Below are 22,085 nucleotides of genomic sequence, written 5' to 3'. Positions count from 1 at the left end.
ATTTTATACTCAATATTTCAAGGATTTAAGTAACTTCGATATAAGAATAATTTGTCTGACATAAAAATCGATTTGAGTGTAGTGCTTTTTCTACTTTTTGTCACACAAATTTTTATGATTTCATAAGTATTAAAATTAATTGATTATATTAACCAAGTATTATATTGTAGTACAAACATCAACATGAAACTTAGTTATAATAATATTCTCTATATCTCGTTTATTCAAACTACATTTTTTTTTATGTTTCTCAATTATATAGTGTAGTTTTCATATTAAATATCATTTGTACTATTATTTTACCAATTTATCTCTATTAAATTCATAAAATATATAATTATTTTATTTTATTAAAATTTCACAAAATAAGGGCAAAATGAGATATTTATTTTTTCAAATACTTTCTTAATATATATGTGAAAATACACACAAGCCTAAATTAGTAGGACAAAATCAATATATATATATATATATATATATATATATATATATATTACCTTGGACAAGAAAATATTGATTTTGTTGATTACATTTGTAGTCCTGTTAGGCTTGTCAACAGGGCAAACAAGTGAATGCTACTTTTGAAACAAAGGGTGTATATCTTCTTAAAAATGCTTAGAACTGTTGCACATGGGTCTGTTTAGTCCTATACCGGTCAGAAGCTTAGGGGGAATGAGGTACACTTGATAAGTGCATTTTGTGTGCATTATTTCGGGAAAGGGTTATGTCTATTTTGTGTGCATTCATATTGTTATTATGTGTTTTTATGTGTTTTAGTGCATTCTTGTGTATTTCACTCCCCGGGTTGATTTTGTAGGAAAATGGATTTTTGAAGAGTGAATTACGAAGCAGCTTTGTTCAAAAAATAAATTTAATTTTAGAGATATAAAAATCCATCCTCTACCATTCAGAATAAAGCTCAAGATGTTTTGAAGCTGCTGTCCAAATTTCAGCTCGATCCGACAGCTAGATCTCGAGATATGAATTTTTCAAAATCGTCGCGCGGAGCAGGTTGAAGCATGCGTTGTTGGTGAATGTTGTAGCGCGTTTGCACAAGAGTTTAGCGCAAGGAGAAGTGCAAACGCGCATGAAGTTGGCGCTAACAAGGAAGGAAGAAGCGCAATCGCGTAACAGCTAAGTTGTGAAGATTTTTTTGGAGCAGACACATTCTCGCTCGATCGATTGTTTTTCTCGCTCGAGCGAGGCGGATGAGTTTTCTCGGACAGAAAGTGTCTCGCTCGAGCGAGCGAAGCGTATAGAGTTTTATTTTTGGAAAATTCCTTGGCCAAGTAGGACTCAATATTTTGAATATTTGGCCGTATATATACATCTTTTAACATCAGATTGAGGGTTCCAACACGCAGAGAACGTAGACAAGAGGCGAGAGGCGGCTAGGCTTGGAGATTGAAGATCTGCTCCATCTTCTTCAGATTTTTTCCTTTTTTTCTTCTTCTTCTTTTTATTTTTGAATTATTGTTTTCAATTATTGAATAGTTTGTTTTCAACCAAGACGGCGTGATTGGGCCGAACAAAATCATGTAGAGAACTTGGATGTTTGTTCGGGATTTTTCAGAGTTGATTTTATTTTATTGATTGTCAGATTTATATTTGTCTTGTGAATAGCCTGATCAACTATTTGCTTGCATGTTAATCGATTCCAAGTCGACAGAGGAGGTTTCGATTTTGATCACTCTAATAATTAACATAGTGTAAAACTGACTAGAAATAGAATTCGATTTCAGTGTGCGGTTTGGGTGTAAACTGAATTTTCACAAATATTTAATGCATTCAAATTTGATTAGAATTACGAAAGATTAGTTCATCAATATTTGAATAGTTTTGATTGTTCTAGAAATAGTCCTTTGAACAAATTAGGAGAATTCTCGTGAATTAAGATTAAATCTGAGTCCTGAATCGACTACATGTTACATGATTTGTTCGGTACCTACGTGTGTCTTGGTTGTCTTTGTTTTAATTATTTTTATCTTCAGCTATTTTAATTATTATTTTTTAAGCAGTTTTTTTTATTTTATATTCTTATTTTATTTTAAATCAAATTGATCTTTATGATTTTGTCTAGATTAAGCTAAATAATTAATTTTTGAGAATTGACTGCGGTCCTTGTGGGATCGATACTTGGACTCTCAGTCCACTTTACTATTACTTGACCTTGTGCGCTTGCCAGTAGATTTTTATCAAACCGATTTTAGCGGTCAGGTTTTTGGCGCAGTTGCCGGGGACTGTTTAGTTAATATTAGGATAGATTATTTGCTTGAGACTAGAAATTTTTTTCCCTTCTATATTTTCATTCTTTTCGTTATTTTTAATTTTGATTTTGATTTTTTCTTTTGCTTGTGAGGTACTTGGAGATGGATTATCGACAGGTGTTCACAAGATTTGGCCAACAATACTCAGAGCCATTCTATGTTGTTTGGGGGAGATTCAATGAATTGGCGAATAATTTTCGATGTCATCAGTTTTCGAGCTACACCCTAACTCAAATTTTTTATGGTGGTTTGGATGAGATAACAAGACGTTGGGTAGATGATGGAGCTTTTGCAACTGGCAGTCACTTGTTCAACAGAGATGAAAACAGTGCGATGCACTTGTTAAATGATATGGAAGATTTCGACTACCATTGACATTGTGATCCTTCACTGCAGGGTTGGAGTCACCAATATCCTCCAGATATCAACTCTAAAAATTTTGCGAACCAACCACCTGAGCATCAATATGAGTGTATAGGGCGTTCTGAGGATCATCTGGATCATTTGGAGAACATTGTGGGACAACGGACAGAGATAAATCAGTTCTTCGGAAGCCGCATCAAACCTTTGAGTATTTTGGATGAACAGATTGCGCTTCTTAGAGAACCTATTTCTGAAATCTGCCAAGAGAATGAAGAAATTGAGCCAGATCAAGAAGAACTATCAATTGAGGAATAATCTTGTGATGATGAGCCAACAGTGAAATTGGAGGAGGAAGACACATACAAGGCTACAGATTTTACCTCGTCAATGGTCGTTTCATGTACACCGTTAGAAGATTCTTTCTTGCCATTGACGCCACCTCCAACATATTCCATTCTCTATGAGCTTCAGCCTAGATTTGAATTCTCCTTACAAAAGAAAAAGTTCATGCCGAGTGTTGTTGAACCGACGAGCTTCCCATGCATATATCACTCCAAGCTTGAGGGCGTACACAATCAAGACCCATAAGTAGAGTCGTATGATTCTTACTATGGGCAACAACCGCTCTTTGATGGTTGCTACTGCATAGTCGGGCATTAGACTATAATTTAGCGCTGATTGGGAGGCAGCCCAGTGTTCTTTCCCTTGTTTTTATTTTATTTTTGGTTTTTGTTTTTTTTTTTTATTTTTTTTACTTCTTTCCCATTCCAGTTTGCCGAGCCTGCCGATATATCTAGATGGATGCTACCTTACCCAGTGGATACCGTCAAGAAGGAAGAGGATGAATCGAAAACCAGGGGAGTGTTATTGTTGTTTTCATTGTGTTTTTGTTCGTCTTTGCATTTGTGTGTTTGTATGCATTCTGTTCATTATTTTGAAGCATTGAGGGCAATGCTTTGGATAATTATGGGGGTAGAATAGTTTATTGCATTGGTTATTGTGTTGTTGTTTAGTTATTATGTTTTGTGTTCATTCTGTTTGCATTCATTTGATTTAGTTTTTGTGTTTGGTTCGTAATCATGCATATCATTTTGTTGTTGTTCGTGTTGTCTTGCATGAGTAGGATGAGTCATGGTAGCCTATGAAGATGAAGTTTATTTGAAAAAAAAAAAAAGTGGATTTTTGAAAAAATTTACTCTTGACTGGACATGAGAAACTGTAGGTTGAACCGTGAATATTTATAAGCACTTGTGTTAGACCAGTGGAGTGTAACGAAGATTTGATTAAGTTTATGTCTGTTTGATCATTGCACGACAATAAGTGGTTTGTGGATCTTGATTGTATTCTATGAATTTTGATGAGGCTCTAGTTTACACTTATGATCTTGGGAGCACCTAGAAAAAAAAAATTTACAACTCCATCCGGGCTTGTACAATGATTGAAATCCTAATCATTGCTTCATAGCTAAGTTTGCGGGTAAAATGGGGTTGATGCTCCATCCGGGCTATAGACGAGGGGATTTAAAAAAAAGAGAAAGATTTTTCGTATCCTAGCCAGTTATAGCTAAGTCAGCAGGTAATTATTGGGGCTAAAGCAATACTGGGTGCAAATTCCAGAGGTGTGTAATTCATTATCTTAAGGGAGGTGGGTTTAGTCTAGAGGTCGTTGGAAGGAATGGGCACTTGAAGTGTGAAACTTGCACTAATTTGTCATAGGTCGCTAAGCAGTTTTGAAACGAATTCGGTCTAAGTTGTATGAAACTGGAATGACAGTTCACAGACACACGTTCACGTTAAACCGAAGGTGTATTATGAAAATTTGAGAGCTTCGGTGATTTTGTTTTTGTGATTGAACTTCTCGGAGGCTGTGCACTCTCATGAATCGTCTTTACTTATGTTTTTGTGTGCATATTGTTTTTGCATGTCTTGCTCGAGGGCGAGCAAGGTTTAAGTATGGGGGTGTTGATAAGTGCATTTTGTGTGCATTATTTTGTGATAGGGTTGTGTCTATTTTGTGTGCATTCATATTATTTTTATGTGTTTTTATGTATTTTAGTGCATGCTTGTGTATTTAACTTCTCGGGTTGATTTTGTAGGAAAATGGATTTTTGAAGAGTGAATTATGGAGCAGCTTTGTTCAAAAAATAAAATTTAATTTTAGAGATATCAAATCCGATCTCCACTGTTTTGAATGAATCTCAAGATGTTTTGAAGCTGCTGTCCAAATTTCAGCTTGATCCGACGACTAGATATCGAGATATGAATTTTTCAAAAAATCATCGCGCGGAGGAGATTGAAGCATGCGCTGTTGGTGAATATTGTAGCGCGTTTGCACAAGAGTTTAGCGCAAGGAGAAGTGCAAATGTGCATGAAGTTGGCGCTAACAAGTTAAGGAAGAAGCACAATCGCGGAACAACTGAGTTGTGAAGACTTTTTTGGATCAGACACATTCTCGCTCGATCGAATGTTTTTCTCGCTCGAGCGAGGCGGATGAGTTTTCTCGGGCAGAACGTGTCTCGCTCGAGCGAGCGAAGCGTATAGAGTTTTATTTTTGGAAAATTCCTTGGCCGAGTAGGACTCAATATTTTGAATATTTGGTCGTATATATACATCTTTTAACATCAGATTAAGGGTTCCAACACGCAGAGAACGTAGACAAGAGGCGAGATGCGGCTAGGCTTGGAGATTGAAGATCTGCTCCATCTTCTTCAGATTTTTCCTTTTTTTCTTCTTCTTCTTTTTATTTTTGAATTATTGTTTTCAATTATTGAGTAGTTTTTTTTTTAACCAAGACGGTGAGATTGGGCCGAACAAATTCATGTAGAAAACTTGGATGTTTGTTCGAGATTTTTCAGAGTTGATTTTATTTTATTGATTGTCAGATTTATATTTGTCTTGTGAATAGCCTGATCAACTATTTGCTTGATGTTAATCGATTCCAAGTCGAAAAAGGAGGTTTCGATTTTGATCACTCTGATAATTAACATAGTGTAAAACTGACTAGAAATATAATTCGGTTTCAGTGTGCGGTTTGGGTGTAAACTGAATTTTCACAAATATTTAATGCATTCAAATTTGATTAGAATTACGAAAGATTAGTTCATCAATATTTGAATAGGTTTGATTGTTCTAGAAATAGTCCTTTGAACAAATTAGGAGAATTCCCGTGAATTAAGATTAAATCTGAGTCCTGAATTGACTACATGTTACATGATTTGTTCGGTATCTACGTGTGTCTTGGTTGTCTTTGTTTTAATTATTTTTATCTTCAGCTATTTTAATTCTTATTTGTTAAGAAGTTTTTTATTTTATATTCTTATTTTATTTTAAATCAAACTGCTCTTTATGATTTTGTCTAGATTAAGCTAAATAATTAATTTTTGAGAATTGACTGCAGTCCCCGTGGGATCGATACTTGGACTCTCAGTCCACTTTACTATTACTTGACCAGGTGCGCTTGCTAGTAGATTTTTATCAAATAGATTTTAGCGGTCAAGTTTTTGGCGCCGTTGCCGGGGACTGTTTAGTTAATATTAGGATAGATTATTTGCTTGAGACTAGACATTTTTTTCCCTTTTATATTTTTGTTCTTTTCGTTATTTTTATTTTTAATTTTGATTTTTTCTTTTGCTTGTGAGGTACTTGGAGATGGATTATCGACAGGTGTTCAAAAGATTTGACCAACAACACTCAGAGCCATTCTATGCTGTTTGGGGGAGATTCAATGAATTGACGAACAATTTTCGATGTCATCAGTTTTTGAGCTACACCCTAACTTAGATTTTTTATGGTGGTTTGTATGAGATAACAAGACGTTGGGTAGATGATGGAGCTTTTGCAACTTGCAGTCACTTGTTCAACAGAGATGAAAACAGTGTGATGCACTTATTAAATGATATGGAAGATTTCGACTACCATTGGCATTGTGATCCTTCACTGCAGGGTTGGAGTCACCAATATCCTCCAGATATCAACTCTAAATATTTTGCGAACCAACCACCTAAGCATCAAGAAGAGTGTATAGGGCGTTCTGAGGATCATGTGGCTCAGTTGGAGAACATTGTGCGACAACAGACAGAGATAAATCAGTTCTTAGAAAGCCGCATCAAACCTTTTGAGTATTTTGGATGAACAGATTGCGCTTCTTAGAGAACCTATTTCTGAAATCTGCCAAGAGAATGAAGAAATTGAGCCAGATCAAGAAGAACTATCAATTGAGGAATAATCTTGTGATGATGAGCCAACAGGGAAATTGAGGAAGACACATACAAGGCTACAGATTTTACCTCGTCAATGGTCGTTCCATATACACCATTAGAAAATTCTTTCTTGCCATTGACGCCACCTCCAATATATTCCATTCTCTATGAGCTTCAGCCTAGATTTGGAGTCTCCTTACAAAAGAAAAAGTTCATGTCGAGTGTTGTTGGACCGAAGAGCTTCCCATGCATATATCATGCCAAGCTTGAGGGCGTACACAATCAAGACCCATACATAGAGTCGTATGATTCTTACTATGGGCAACAGCTGCTCTTTGATGGTTGCTACTGCATAGTCGGGCATTAGACTATAAATTTAGCGCTGACTGGGAGGCAACCCAGTGTTCTTTCCCTTGTTTTTTATTTTATTTTTTATTTTTGTTTTTTTTATTTATTTTTTTACTTCTTTCCCATTCCAGTTTTCCGAGCCTGCCGATATATCTAGACTGATGCTACCTTACCTAGCGGATACCGTCAAGAAGGAAGAGGATGAATCGAAAACCAGGGAGGTGTTATTGGTATTTTCATTGTGTTTTTGTTCGTCTTTGCATTTGTGTGTTTGTATGCATTCTGTTCATTATTTTGAAGCATTGAGGGCAATGCTTTGAATAAGTATGGGGGGTAGACTAGTTTATTGCATTGGTTATTGTGTTGTTGTTTAGTTATTATGTTTTGTGTTCATTCTGTTTGCATTTATTTGATTTAGTTTTTGTGCTTGGTTCGTAATCATGCATATCATTTTGTTGTTGTTCGTGTTGTCTTGCATGAGTAGGATGAGTCATGGTAGCCTATGATGATGAAGTTTATTTGAAAAAAAAAAAGTGGATTTTTGAAAAAATTTACTCTTGACTGGACATGAAAAACTGTAGGTTGAACCGTGAATATTTATAAGCACTTGTGTTAGACCAATGGAGTGTAACGAAAGATTTGATGAAGTTTCTGTCTATTTGACCATTGCACGAAAATAGGTGGTTTGTGGATTTTGATTGTGTTCTATGAATTTTGACGAGGCTCTAGTTTACACTTATGATCTTGGGCGCACCTAGAAAAAAACATTTACAACTCCATCCGGGCTTGGACAATGATTGAAATCCTAATCATTGCTCCATAGCTAAGCTTGCGGGTAAAATGGGGTTGATGCTCCATCCGGGCTGTAGACGAGGGGATTAAAAAAAGAGAAAGATTTTTCGTATCCTAGCCAGTTATAGCTAAGTCAGCGGGTAATTATTGGGGCTAAAGCAATACCGGGTGCAAAATTTGGAGGTTTGTAATTCATTATCTCAAGGGATGTGGGTTTAGTCTAGAGGTCGTTGGAAGGAATGGGCACTTTAAGTGTGAAACTTGCACTAATTTGTCATAGGTCGCTAAGCAGTTTTGAAACGAATTCGGTCTAAGTTGTATGAAACTGGAATGACAGTTCACACACACACGTTCACGTTAAACCGAAGGTGTATTATTAAAAGTTGAGAGCGTCGTTGATTTTGTTTTTGTGATTGAACTTCTCGGAGGATGTGCACTCTCATGAATCGTCCTTACTTATGTTTTTGTGTGCATATTGTTTTTGCATGTCTTGCTCGAGAGCGAGCAAGTTTTAATTATGGGGGTGTTGATAAGTGCATTTTGTGTGCATTATTTTGTTATAAGTTTGTGTCTATTTTGTGTGCATTCATATTGTTTTTGTGTTTTTATGTGTTTTAGTGCATGCTTGTGTATTTCACTCCTCGGGTTGATTTTGTAGAAAAATGGATTTTTGAAGAGAGAATTACGGAGCAGCTTTGTTCAAAAAATCAAATTTAATTTTAGAGAGATGAAATCCAATCTCCACCATTCAGAATGAATTTCAAGATGTTTTGAAGCTGCTGTCTAAATTTCAGCTTGATCCGACGGCTCGATCTCGAGATATGAATTTTTCAAAATCGTCGCGCGGAGCAGGTTGAAGCATGCGTTGTTGGTGAATGTTGTAGCGCGTTTGCACAAGATTTTAGCGCAAGAAGAAGTGAAAACGCACATGAAGTTGGCACTAACAAGGTAAGGAAGAAACGCAATCACGCAACAGGTGAGTTGTGAAGATTTTTTTGGAGCAGACACATTCTCGCTCGATCGAATGTTTTTCTCGCTCGAGCGAGGCAGGTGAGTTTTCTCGGGCAGAAAATTTCTCGCTCGAGCGAGCGAAGCGTATAGAGTTTTATTTTTGGAAAATTCCTTGGCCGAGTAGGACTCAATATTTTGAATATTTGGTCGTATATATACATCTTTTAACATCAGATTGAGGGTTCCAACACGAAGAGAACGTAGACAAGAGGCGAGAGGCGGCTAGGCTTGGAGATTGAAGATCTGCTCCATCTTCTTCTTATTTTTTCCTTTTTTTCTTCTTCTTCTTTTTATTTTTGAATTATTGTTTTCAATTATTGAGTAGTTTGTTTTCAACCAATACAGCGTGATTGGATCGAACAAATTCATGTAGAAAACTTGGATGTTTGTTCGGGATTTTTCAGAGTTGATTTTATTTTATTGATTGTCATATTTATATTTGTCTTGTGAATAGCCTGATCAACTGTTTGCTTGCATGTTAATCGATTCCAAGTCGACAGAGGAGGTTTCGATTTTGATCACTCTGATAATTAACATAGTGTAAAATTGACTAGAAATATAATTCGGTTTCAGTGTGCGGTTTGGGTGTAAACTGAATTTTCACAAATATTTAATGCATTCAAATTTGATTAGAATTTCAAAAGATTAGTTCATCAATATTTGAATAGGTTTGATTGTTCTAGAAATATTCCTTTGAACAAATTAGGAGAATTCCCGTGAATTAAGATTAAATCTGAGTCCTGAATCGACTACATGTTACATGATTTGTTACGTGTGTCTTGGTTGTCTTTGTTTTATTTATTTTTATCTTCAACTATTTTAATTCTTATTTGTTAAGAAGTTTTTTTTTATATTCTTATTTTATTTTAAATCAAACTGCTCTTTATGATTTTGTCTAGATTAAGCTAAATAATTAATTCTTGAGAATTGACTGCACTCCCTGTGGGATCGATACTTAGACTCTCAGTCCACTTTACTATTACTTGACCTGGTGCGCTTGGCAGTAGATTTTTATCAAACCGATTTTAGCGGTCAACACTCTAGTTATTGTAGATGATTACTCTCGTTTTACCTGGGTAATCTTTTTATCTTCCAAAGATCAAACAGCTACTCACCAGTTAAAAATTTTAAAACGTTTGCAAAATGAGAAACGTACTACGATAGATCGGATCAGGAGTGATAGAGGCACTGGATTTTTAAACAAAATCCTTGAATCCTATCTAGATGACCAGGGAATCAATCATGAGTTATCAGCTGCACGAACTCCACAGCAAAATGGTGTTGCTGAGAGAAGAAATCGTACTCTTAAAGAAGCAGCTAGAACTATGATTACTGACTCTAATGTCTCTCAAAGACTTTGGGCAGAAGCAATTAACATAGCATACTATACTCAAAATAGATCTATGATTAACAAAATACATAACAAGACACCATATGAGATCTGGAATGATGCAAAACCCGATGTTTCATACTTTAAAATATTTGGCTGCAAGTGCTTTATCCATGACAATGGTAAACATCATTTAATAGCCTTTGATGCAAAAGCAAAGGAAGACATATTCATTGGATATTCCTCAGTCAGTCGAGCTTATAGAGTTTTTAACAAAAAGTCACTGACAGTAGATGAAACCTTTCATGATATTTTTTATGAAGCTACTGTATGCGCAGATAAATCTCAAACAGATATCAAAGATCTAGCAAACAGGCTAAAATCAACTGTTCTAAACGAATAAAGTGACAGTGATGAACCTCCCATCAAGAGAATTGAATTAGAGCCTCAGACGGTTCAACCTAATGAGGAACACATCAGTCAAGATCAAGTGGAGCCAAGGGTTGAAGATGAGATTGTCACACCTGACAACACAATCAGAACAGATAATAACACTTCAAGAAATCAGACACAAATCCTCTTGGACCAAGTCTCCGGTGGAGCAAAAATCATCCACCTGGGCTGGTCATCGGTAACCCTATCGCCCCTCTACGTAATAGAAATCAAATGATCAATGAACTATTGCATGCAGCATTTATATCGCAGCTATAACCCAAACAAGTTGATGAAGCATTACAAGATGCTAGCTGGATTGAAGCAATGCAAGAGGAACTCAATCAGTTCACCATAAAAAAATTCTGAAATCTAGTCCCTCGACCGAAAAATCAAAATATCATAGGCACCAGATGGGTGTTTCGCAACAAATTGAATGAGGATGGGACAGTGATAAAAAACAAATCTAGACTGGTTTCTCAAGGATTCAGACAAGAGGAAGGAATTGATTTTGATAAATCATTCGCTCCAGTGGCAAGACTCGAAGCTATCAAAATATTCCTTGCATATGATGCTTACAAAAACTTCAAAGTTTATCAAATGGATGTGAAATCAGCGTTCCTAAATGGTTTACTTCAAGAAGAGGTGTATGTTGAACAACCACCAGGTTTTATCAACCCTTCCACTCCCGATTATGTGTTTAAACTTGATAAAGATCTCTATGGTTTAAAACAAGCGCCAAGAGCGTGGTATGACACACTATCACAGTTTTTATTAGATCATAATTTTGTTATAGGAACAGTTGATAAAACCCTTTTCAAATTCAACAAGGGAGATCATATTTTACTTGTTCAAATCTATGTAGACGATATTATTTTTGGATCAACTAATCCTCGTTTATGCGAGAAATTTTCTAAGTTGATGCAGAAGCAATTTGAAATAAGCATGATGGGTGTAAACTTATTTCTCGGACTGCAAGTGAAACAACTTGAAAATGGAATTTTCATAAATCAAGCTAAGTATACCAAGGAACTTATCAAAAAGTTCGGCATGAAAAATTGTTCTGCCATATCTACTCCTATGAGTGCTTCCATAAATCTTGATAAAGACGACGCAGGAGCACCTGTAGAGGTAACAATGTATCGAGATCTTATCGGTTCGTTACTTTATTTATCTTCTAGCAGACCTAATATTATGTTTGCAGTATGTCTATGTGCAAGATATCAAGTAGCACCCAAACAATATCATTATATTGCTGCTAAAAGGATTATTAAATATCTTAAGGGCACTACAAACGTGGGTCTTTGGTACCCCAAAGACTCAGAATTTAATCTCGTTGGCTATTCAGATGCAAATTATGCAAGATTTATAGAAAAAACACTAGCGTGTCTTGTCAGTTTCTGGGAGATAGACTTATTTCATGATTTAGCAAGAAGCAAACATCAATTGCCACATCTACAGCCGAAGCATAATACTTAGCAGCTGGTATTTGTTGTGCACAAAAACTAGGGATACAACAACAGCTTCGAGACTATGGAATACAATCAATCGAAGATCCCATCTTTTGCGACAACACTAGTGCAATTGCAATTACTCAGAATCCCATGATGCATTCGAGAACAAAGAACATTGATGTACGACATCATTTCATAAGAGAACATGTGCTAAAGAAAGAGATTCAGATAATCTACATCTCCACGGATCAGCAAGAAGCAGATATATTTACCAAACCGCTACCGGACGCTAAGTTTTCTTACTTTCGCAATATACTTGGTTTGATAGATTTAATCTAAGAAAAGCATGATTTCAGGGGGAATATGACATATCATTGCACAAAATTTCATAACAATAAGCATATGCTTGTATTTTACAAAACATTCCCCTACTTAATCTACTGAGCATGTTGATATGCAACGCGAGCTGCAGATATCCTGACTCTCATTTCACGACTCCACTCAATCATCCACAGATTAAGTGCGCTTTTACCATTGCAGACATCATCCTCGAAACAAATGTTCTGCATCTCATCTCTTTTAGCCAAGAGCATCAAGAGGCGAACTGCAGCAGGCTTTAGCACATCACAAGTGCTTTGAGTTTGCAAGAGTCATTTGCATCGTAATATCCCCTCAGCAAAACGTGGCTCCATGAGAGCTAAACCTGAAGGAAGGTTGCGACGAACGATCTCTAAGAGAAACCATATATGCATACCCCTTGCTATCAATATGCTTCTATATTGGTTTTTCCTTATCTCTATCTCTAACTCATCCATGTTTATATTTGAATTTGAGATATTGTGATTTGAACTAATTGCATGATAACTTTTATAGACAAGAAAGGCAGAAGGTTAAAGGTCTAGTAGGTCAACAGTCACCTACACCAAATCGTCACTTATATCTTCAAAAGATATTCGTACAGACTTCTGATAGACCTACTTTATCGATAATAGTGCACCTTGCATTTAATTAAGCTTGAAACAGCTATTGTTTGCGCAGTATATTTCTGTTTACTTTACTACTGAAACCTATATTCATAAATATACGCCTTTTGTCACATCACTTTAATGCTCAAATCACTGATATGTGAAAAGGTGTGACAATGAAATTTTGCACTACTTATATCCTTACTCTAAAATATTGCATTGGATCAGCAGATAAAGTAAGAAAAATAACTTCATTTCAAGATCAATACAAAAAAGAGCTAACATGAGTTTTGCAGGAATTTAATAGTTACATTAGAGCTTCGAAGGCCAATACTGCCTTCGCTATCTCTTTTTTAACTGCAAACTTTCATGAAAACATGAAGAGTGTAAGCTCTCTGGTAGGAGAACGAACAAAGCCGATATCCTCCGACCGAATAAGCTCCAGCTCTTCGAGCTCCTTATAGAGAAAGATAAGATACACTCCCTCAGAACCGAAGACTTTATCCTGACCGTTGTACCCCAACATCTCCTCATAACGCGACAATTGAACAACATATCCACTAGCCGCATTCGAAGAACTTGGTGGACGAACAGCAGATAAATGCAGACGCAGCTCTTCTACTGCTTCAAACTTTGCTATAACTCGCCCGAACACTACATCTTCATACTCCCGCTTTCGAACTCGAGTCAATTCTGCATCAAATTCAGTAGCCAAATCTCCTCCAGGACCCGGCATTGTATCTCTTATATTTTATAGATATATGAGTTCTTTTCGTAAAACAATTGATGTCTTACTAATTTGATTATCCCGTTTTTATAGGTGTAACAAGGAAGGTGAAGGGTCGGCAGACATACATCTCATATGTCCCTTATCTTCTGATACTCTCAAAAGTCGCAAAATCATGATTACAAAATCTGACGGCGTATCCGAAACGATAACTCCTGATGTCTGACATGAGTTGTATATAGACATTGGATATCGTGCCAACCGCCTTTATTTTTTTTATATATTTTTTGTTTTATTACTAATTTGTATTTTTGCGCGCTCATTCCACATTGGATTTTCAAAATTCAAAATTAAAAATTTTAAAGATGTGTATATCACATTGTGGCAACATGCGCAGCTCCTATTACCGACATCATTAATATTTTTGCACAAGCCCAAACATCAATCTTTTCATTTATCTCTTTCAAAAACCCTAATCGTGCTTCTTGATTTCAGCACTTCACGATGTCTATCCAAAAAACATTCTTGGCCATCAACTTTGATGAAGTGTACTCCGTCAACAACACCAAAATCTCTGCAATATTTCGTATGCTTGAAGCATCAGGACTACGGAAATTTCTTAGCTCATGCTCGACTGTTGATTACGTTCTAGTCAAGGAATTATTTGACTCTGCAGAACTTCATCATGGCAGCATCGCTTGTGTTATCAAGGGACAACGTGTGGAATTCAATCAACACTTCTTCGGTGAAACATTTTCATTGCCCACCAGTGGTTTGATGAAATGCGCAGACTTACCAGATGGAAATGTATCTCACTGGGCAACTGAATTCAAGTTGGATGGAGCACCTATCAATCTCAACGGCCTCAAACAAAGCTTGAAGTCAGCTTATCGACTCCTAGCCAACATCGTTGCAAAAAAACTTTTGGTAAAAGCAGGATCTTATGACAAGATCACTCTTGAAAAGTTCCAGTATATGGCCTCCATTGCATCTCAGTTAAACTTCAACTGGTCTTCTTTTCTCTACTCCACTATTTGTGAAATGATTCAAGGGAAGGGACAATCCGAAGGTTTTGCACTTCAAATATGCACATTCTTAAGGCCTTGAAAGTTGACTCCTCTAAATTTGAGACATTGCATGTCTCGAAATGGCTCAACGCGGTTTCCATTCCCTTGTTTTTACAAAAGAATCAAGTAACAGCTAATCAGTTGCGTACTATAAAACAAGAAATTGGCGCAGAACAACAGCAAGCTACTATGGTAACTACAGCTCTTCCACAGAAGCGTCTTCGAAACAGCAGACACACTGTGATCATTGAATCAGATGCAGACGACGATGTCAGTGACAATGCTCCATTGGTTTAGGTTTTTGGAAGCTCATCTCCTTCTCCAAGGAAGAAGACGGCAATCAAGCCATCTCAACTAAAACCCAAAAGGATAAAGTTGCTGTCAACGGTTTACACACCACCCTCTCAAGTCACAGAGTCAATCATAGCAGTCTCAGCCTCTATAAATTTATTTGCTCAGACAGACTCGACTTCTCAGCTGATATCCAAGCCAACTGATAGCACCACTGTTGCAGTCACACCAATCTCAGTAGCAGTCTCCTCTCCGTCAATTGATGAATCACCCTCCTCCACTGATCCCATCATCAGATCCCAAGCTACTCTATCTAAAGGAATCATTCTCACTGAGCCATCAGTTTCAGCTATCGGCAACAACATAATGACCGATATTTTAGTAAAAGGAAAAGGTATTTTCATGCCTCCTCCAAAAGCTCAATATGTAGCCAAAATCGAAGTACTACTCATCATCTTTGGCATACTCAGAGCGGTTCGCTTCAGACTTCGAGAATTTGATGAGTGAGTCAACTATTGTGTCAACGTTTCATACACTCAGATTTTGAACGAGGAAAAGCTGGAATACCTCTCCAAATTAGAAGATAAGATGTTCATTCTCACAGCTACCTCACATCTTGAGACAGCCCTTAGCAGACATAAGTTGGTAGATGTCCAACTACGTGATAGTCTTGCTCGCTACATTCTCTACCAAAGAGAACAGAATTTTCAACCAATGAGCAAAATGGCCAAAGATGACAGTGAAGTCATTTTGCATCTCAAACAATCAGTTGATGTTACCGACATATTCCTACAAGAATATCGGCTGAAGCACTACATTCCTCAACCGACCGCCGAATATCTTCAAATGAATCGTGCAAAAGTCACAGCAATGATTCCAATTCTGGATTCTCATGATAACTTAGAACCATCTGACTTCATCTTCACTTCCGAAGAACAAGAGTTCATTGCAGCTCAAGGTGAATCCCCTTTGGCATATTCATCATTTGTCTTTACCTCTGAGGAACCAAAGACATCATGTCATCCTACTGAATCCGAATCTCGACCGATCTCACCGACCAACACAGTTGCAAGTGATACTCTCCCTGAGATTCCACTTACCTCCGTCTCGGATGTTTTGACGTCCTTATTCGATTTGGATAAAGTTCAGCTTACCACCTCACCTCATAAGATGCAATCAGCTGACTTTTCTCCAAAAACGACTGTTGAAGATACTCACCCTACTAGTCCATTCAGCCATTTTGATCAGGAAATCAGGAAAGTTCCACCGTCCGCTTTGGGCAGCACCACCATAATTGTTGAACCCATCATCTCCTCCCCTGTCACAACTCCTGCAGACTCTCAAGAACTTACAATCGATGCCTCATAAGCTAACACTGACACACTTGTCACAACATCTATTGTTGAACAAAAATCTTCAACTTATGCTCTGGAACGCATTGTAGAAGATCTTCGATCTACGACGCAGAGCCTTAGCAATCACATTCAAGGAAAAGATGCTGGAATTGCAAGCTCTAGATCTGCCATCATGTCTCGCCTTAATAGCTTATCTTCTGAGATCGGCAGATGCGCCATCGAATTGAAGAAATACAAGGAACAAAATATTCGCGCCATGGATATTGTTGCCGAAAAGGTGTCACAAATTGTTCGGCACACAAATGAGCACACAATCGCAAAGATCTCAATCCGACTTTACTGCTCGTATTGGCTCTCGCATTGACTCCTTCCAAGCCACCGTTAGTGCACAACTTGGAGAAATTATCTCTCATCTCAACCATGGTGATGTCAAAATGGGGAAATATCCAGAAAATCATTTGATATTGAACGACAAAAGAGAGATGTCCTTAAACAAAGGCAATAGTGATATATATTTGGTATATTTTATCACATTTCAGCAACGTAAGTGTAATAGGTTTTTGTTACATTTTATCAATGATTGATTGTAACATGTTATGTATCAATGCAATTTATTTTCGCAATGAATTCATCTCGTAAATTATCTTCGTAATGATTTTCGGGGCCTAGGTTTTGTCATTACCAAAAAGGGGGAAATTGTTGAATTCTAACTTTTGGTGATAACAAAACAACACTTCATTGTTATAGTTCAGCCGTCGTTTACATGCATAACAGGTGACAAAGATAATTCTACCGACTTCAACATATCAACTGACAACGAAAGATATCAACTGAAATATGCAGTATCAGCTGATCTAAGCATGTCAACCATTATCTGTCAACTGAGCTAAATAAATCAACCGGGTATTGCTTAACTGATCTGGACTGAGCTCATAAGTTTCTATATAACTACCGAATTCAAAAGTCACGAATTCCCAGTATCGAATAGTTGACAAGACAACTCAAATGCAAAGGACAAAGCATTTAAGGAGCCGTCTGATAAAGTGAGAAAAGCCATAAATAGCATTTAATGCCGAGACACATTGAATAGACAATTTAAGGCGCTTCGAGTACAAGTACTTCAGAAGATAAAGTCTTTTCACAAATCACGGAATGACATCTGACTCTCAAGACATTTTCTACCGTTGACAAAAAGAAAAAAGACGTTGGAAGAATTGATATAAATATCAGAGCTCATCAAGAAGAAAAGAGAACAACGTCCACACAAAAATATTTGCATACTTGAGTACTTGACACTACTCTGAATACTCGATGCTCACTTAACCCTTCTCGTCAAAAGCACATCTGATCTATCGAAGAGATCTATTCAAGGGTTACTCAGATCCTAGCTGTTGTTTGAAGAACACTCATCGTCACAAGGATTTGAGAATCTAAGCTCTCAAGCAGCTTTGACATTTATCATCATCAACAGAAGAAAAATTTGATAAGAACTTGAGATCTTATCAGTGTAAATTTAGGAGTTCCATCTTAGGCGATTGATAAGTCCTAACTTGGATCGGGTGTATTACAAAGACGTTGTAATAATCAAAGTCTTCTAGTGTATCCTTTTCGTGAGGAAGAAGGGGTGACGTAAGAGTTTGATCTCCGAACATCCATAAACATATCTGTGTTCATTTACTCTATTACTCTACTCTTCATCTCTATTACCTAGCTTAATGAGAACTGTTTCCGCACTATTTAAAATAGTTCTTATTTATCTAGAAAGCTAAAAGAAAAGTCGGTTGAGTGGACTAAACATTCGCTCAATCATCGTATCTTTTAAAGTAAAATTTTATAAGTGTGTATTCACCCCCCTACACACGCTACCGTTCCCCAACAAAATTAAAAACGTAAAGAATTAATATTTTTTTAAATTTATAGAGCAAAAATTAAGGTAGCTTTCAATAATTACTTTTTTGTTTTCATGAGTGTCACAATATAGATTTAGGAAATGAATTAAATATTAACAATTAATTTACCCTGAATAAATAAATGGACACACAAAATGATATGAATTAAATATTAACAATTAATCTAACTTGAATAAATAAATTGACTAATCTATAAAATGACGTGAAAAACCTTAAAAACCCTTATAAATGACAAAAAATATTAATTAATAAATTAAATAATGAGGACACAATTGTAAGTTCATTATAAAAAAATGTCAAAATATATATTTAGGACATGAATTAAATATTAACAATTAATTTATCTTGTATAAATAAATGGACACAAAAAATGATATGAATTAAATATTAAAAATTAATCTACCTTGAATAAAATTCAAGACATTAAAAAAACCTTGAAAATGACCAAAATATTAATTATTAAATGAAATAATGAGAACAAAATTGTAAATTCATAATTAAAACCAAATAATTAATGAAAATAATGAGGATATTGAAGGAAATTCACAATTCAAACTTGTATATTTATATAGGTAATAGAAAAAAAATTAACAATTCAAACTTGTCAAAATATATATTTAGGACATGAATTAAATATTAACAATTAATTTACCTTGGATAAATAAATGGACACAAAAAATGATATGAATTAAATGGGATAATTCCCAATTTGGTCCCTCATTTTAGACCTCTTTCCTGATTTGGTCCTCCGTTCTTACATCGACCCAATTTAGTCCCTCGATTTTCGTCGTTTTTCCGCAATTGGTCCATCCGTTTAATTAAACATCAAAACGAACGGAATGACCTGCTAAGCCGAGGGACTAAATTGGGTCGATGTAAGAACGGAGGACCAAATCAGGAATAAGGTCTAAAATGAGGGACCAAATTGGTAATTATCCCCCCATTATAGCATTACTTTTGACTAAATGATTTTTTTATCAGTTATATTTATAAAAATATTGTTTACCTAAATAAAAATATTTTATAAGAATTCAACACATACCATATTAATATTATTTTTTAAAATTTAAACACATAATAAAAAGTCTAGTTTATATAAAATTAAAATGTGAAAGTTTAATTTTAAAAATTTAAAGTATACTTAGTAAAAATAAATAAATATTTGTTAACAAAAATCAAAATTTTACAAAATAAATATTAATGATGACAATATGTTTTAAATATACATTTTTTTCAAACATAAAATATTTTTCGAATGAACTCATATAGGTTTGTTAATATAATTGAAAAACCTTCATAAATCCAAACAAATTAAAATAAGTCAACAATTGATATAACAACTTTGTAATTAAAAAATAAAATGTATAATAAATAAAATAAAAAAAATAAAAAAATATTTTTATTTATGTTAAGCAATATTTTTATAAATATTTATATAACTGATCAAAAAAATTTCATTTAATGACTCTACTTTTTTTATTTTCGTCTTCTTAATAATTTTTAAAATGGACATCAAAATCGAAATTTAAAATTAAAATTTATCAATTTTGAGATAAAAAAATTTGCAAAAATATTTTTATAAACTTATAATTTATTTATTATAAATGTGGAATTTTGTTTCTCAAAATTGATAAATTTTAATTTTAAATTTTGTTTTTGATGTCCATCAAAAAAATTATTAAAGAGACGAAAATAAAAAAGTAAAGTCATTAAATAAAATTTTTTTGATCGGTTGTATTTATAAAAATACTAGTTAACATAAATAAAAATATCTTTTTATTATTTTTTATGAAGGTTTTTTAATTATATTAACAAACATAGATGAGTTCATTCCGAAAATATTTTATGTTTGAAAAAAATGTATATTTAAAACATATTTTCATCATTAATATTTATTTTGTAAAATTTTGATTTTTGTTAACAAATATTTATTTATTTTATACTTTAAATTTTTAAAATTAAACTTTCACATTTAATATATATATATAAACGAGAATTTTTATTATGTATTTAAATTTTAAAAAATAATATTAATATGGCTTGTGTTGAATTCTTATAAAATATTTTTATTTAGGTAAACAATATTTTTATAAATATAACTGATAAAAAAATCATTTAGTCAAAAGTAATGCTAGAATGGGGGAATAATTCCCAATTTGGTCCCTCATTTAAGACCACATTCCTGATTTGGTCCTCCGTTCTTACATCGACCCAATTTAGTCCCTCGGCTTAGCAGGTCATTCCGTTCGTTTTGACGTTTAATTAAACGGATGGACCAATTGCGGAAAAACGACGAAAATCGAGGGACTAAATTGGGTCGATGTAAGAACGGAGGACCAAATCAGGAACGAGGTCTAAAATGATGGATCAAATTGGGAATTATCCCTGAATTAAATATTAAAAATTAATCTACCTTGAATAAATAAATTGACTAATGTATAAAATAAATGCAAGACATTAAAAGAACCTTAAAAATGACAAAAATATTAATTATTAAATGAAATAATGAGAACAAAATTGTAAATTTATAATTAAAACCAAATAATTGTTAAAATAATGAGGGTATTGAAGAAAATTCACAATTCAAACTTGTATATTTATATATTTAATAAAAATATATAATGAAAATAATGAGTATTGAAGGAAATTCACAATTCAAGATGAGGGTATTGAAGGAAATTCACAATTTAAACTTGTATATTTATACAGGTAATAAAAATATATAATGAAAATAATGGGTATTGAAGGAAATTCACAATTCAAACTTGTATATTTATATAATATATATATATATATATATATATATATATTAAACAAAAATTAACAATTCAAACTTGTCAAAATATATATTTAGGACATGAATTAAATATTAACAATTAATTTACCTTGGATAAATAAATGGACAAAAAAAAAATATATGAATTAAATATTAAAAATTAATCTATCTTGAATAAAAAAATGACTAATGTATAAAATAAATGCAAGACATTAAAAAAAAACCTTGAAAATGACAAAAATATTAATTATTAAATAAAATAATGAGAACAAAATTGTAAATTCATAATTAAAACCAAATAATTAATGAAAATAATGAGAGTATTGAAAGAAATTCACAATTCAAACTTGTATATTTATATAGATAATAGAATAGAATAGATAATAGATGATAGATAAATATTTGTTTATTCACTATAAGCATTGTTGGGTCTAAACCATTCTTCTTGTTTATACATTTTTTTGTGGTGAATATAAAATTTGAAATCGCATTTCAACCATTTAAAAGATGTGTCCATACTCAACAAGCCCAAAACATTTTTCTTTTTTCTTCTTAATTTTTTTGGGAAAAATCAGCTCTACATTTTTCCAAAACATTTTATCGATACATCACAAGAATCTTCGAATCTGCCATTCAAAATTCAAACACAAAAAGATCACCTTTCCCTTTCTACGTTTTCCCTACCCATTTTTTTCATCCTTTCCACATGAGACCTTTTCTATATAAATTGAGTTATAACAAAATTAAAAAATCAATAAAGAAATTGAGTTATAACAAACGCCCCATACCTGCAAAAATT

The sequence above is a fragment of the Henckelia pumila genome, chromosome 1 (genome assembly GCF_033568475.1).
Source record: "Henckelia pumila isolate YLH828 chromosome 1, ASM3356847v2, whole genome shotgun sequence".
Taxonomy (NCBI): domain Eukaryota; kingdom Viridiplantae; phylum Streptophyta; class Magnoliopsida; order Lamiales; family Gesneriaceae; genus Henckelia; species Henckelia pumila.
The sequence above is the reverse complement of the archived record's forward strand: the minus strand, read 5'-3'. Positions refer to the sequence as shown.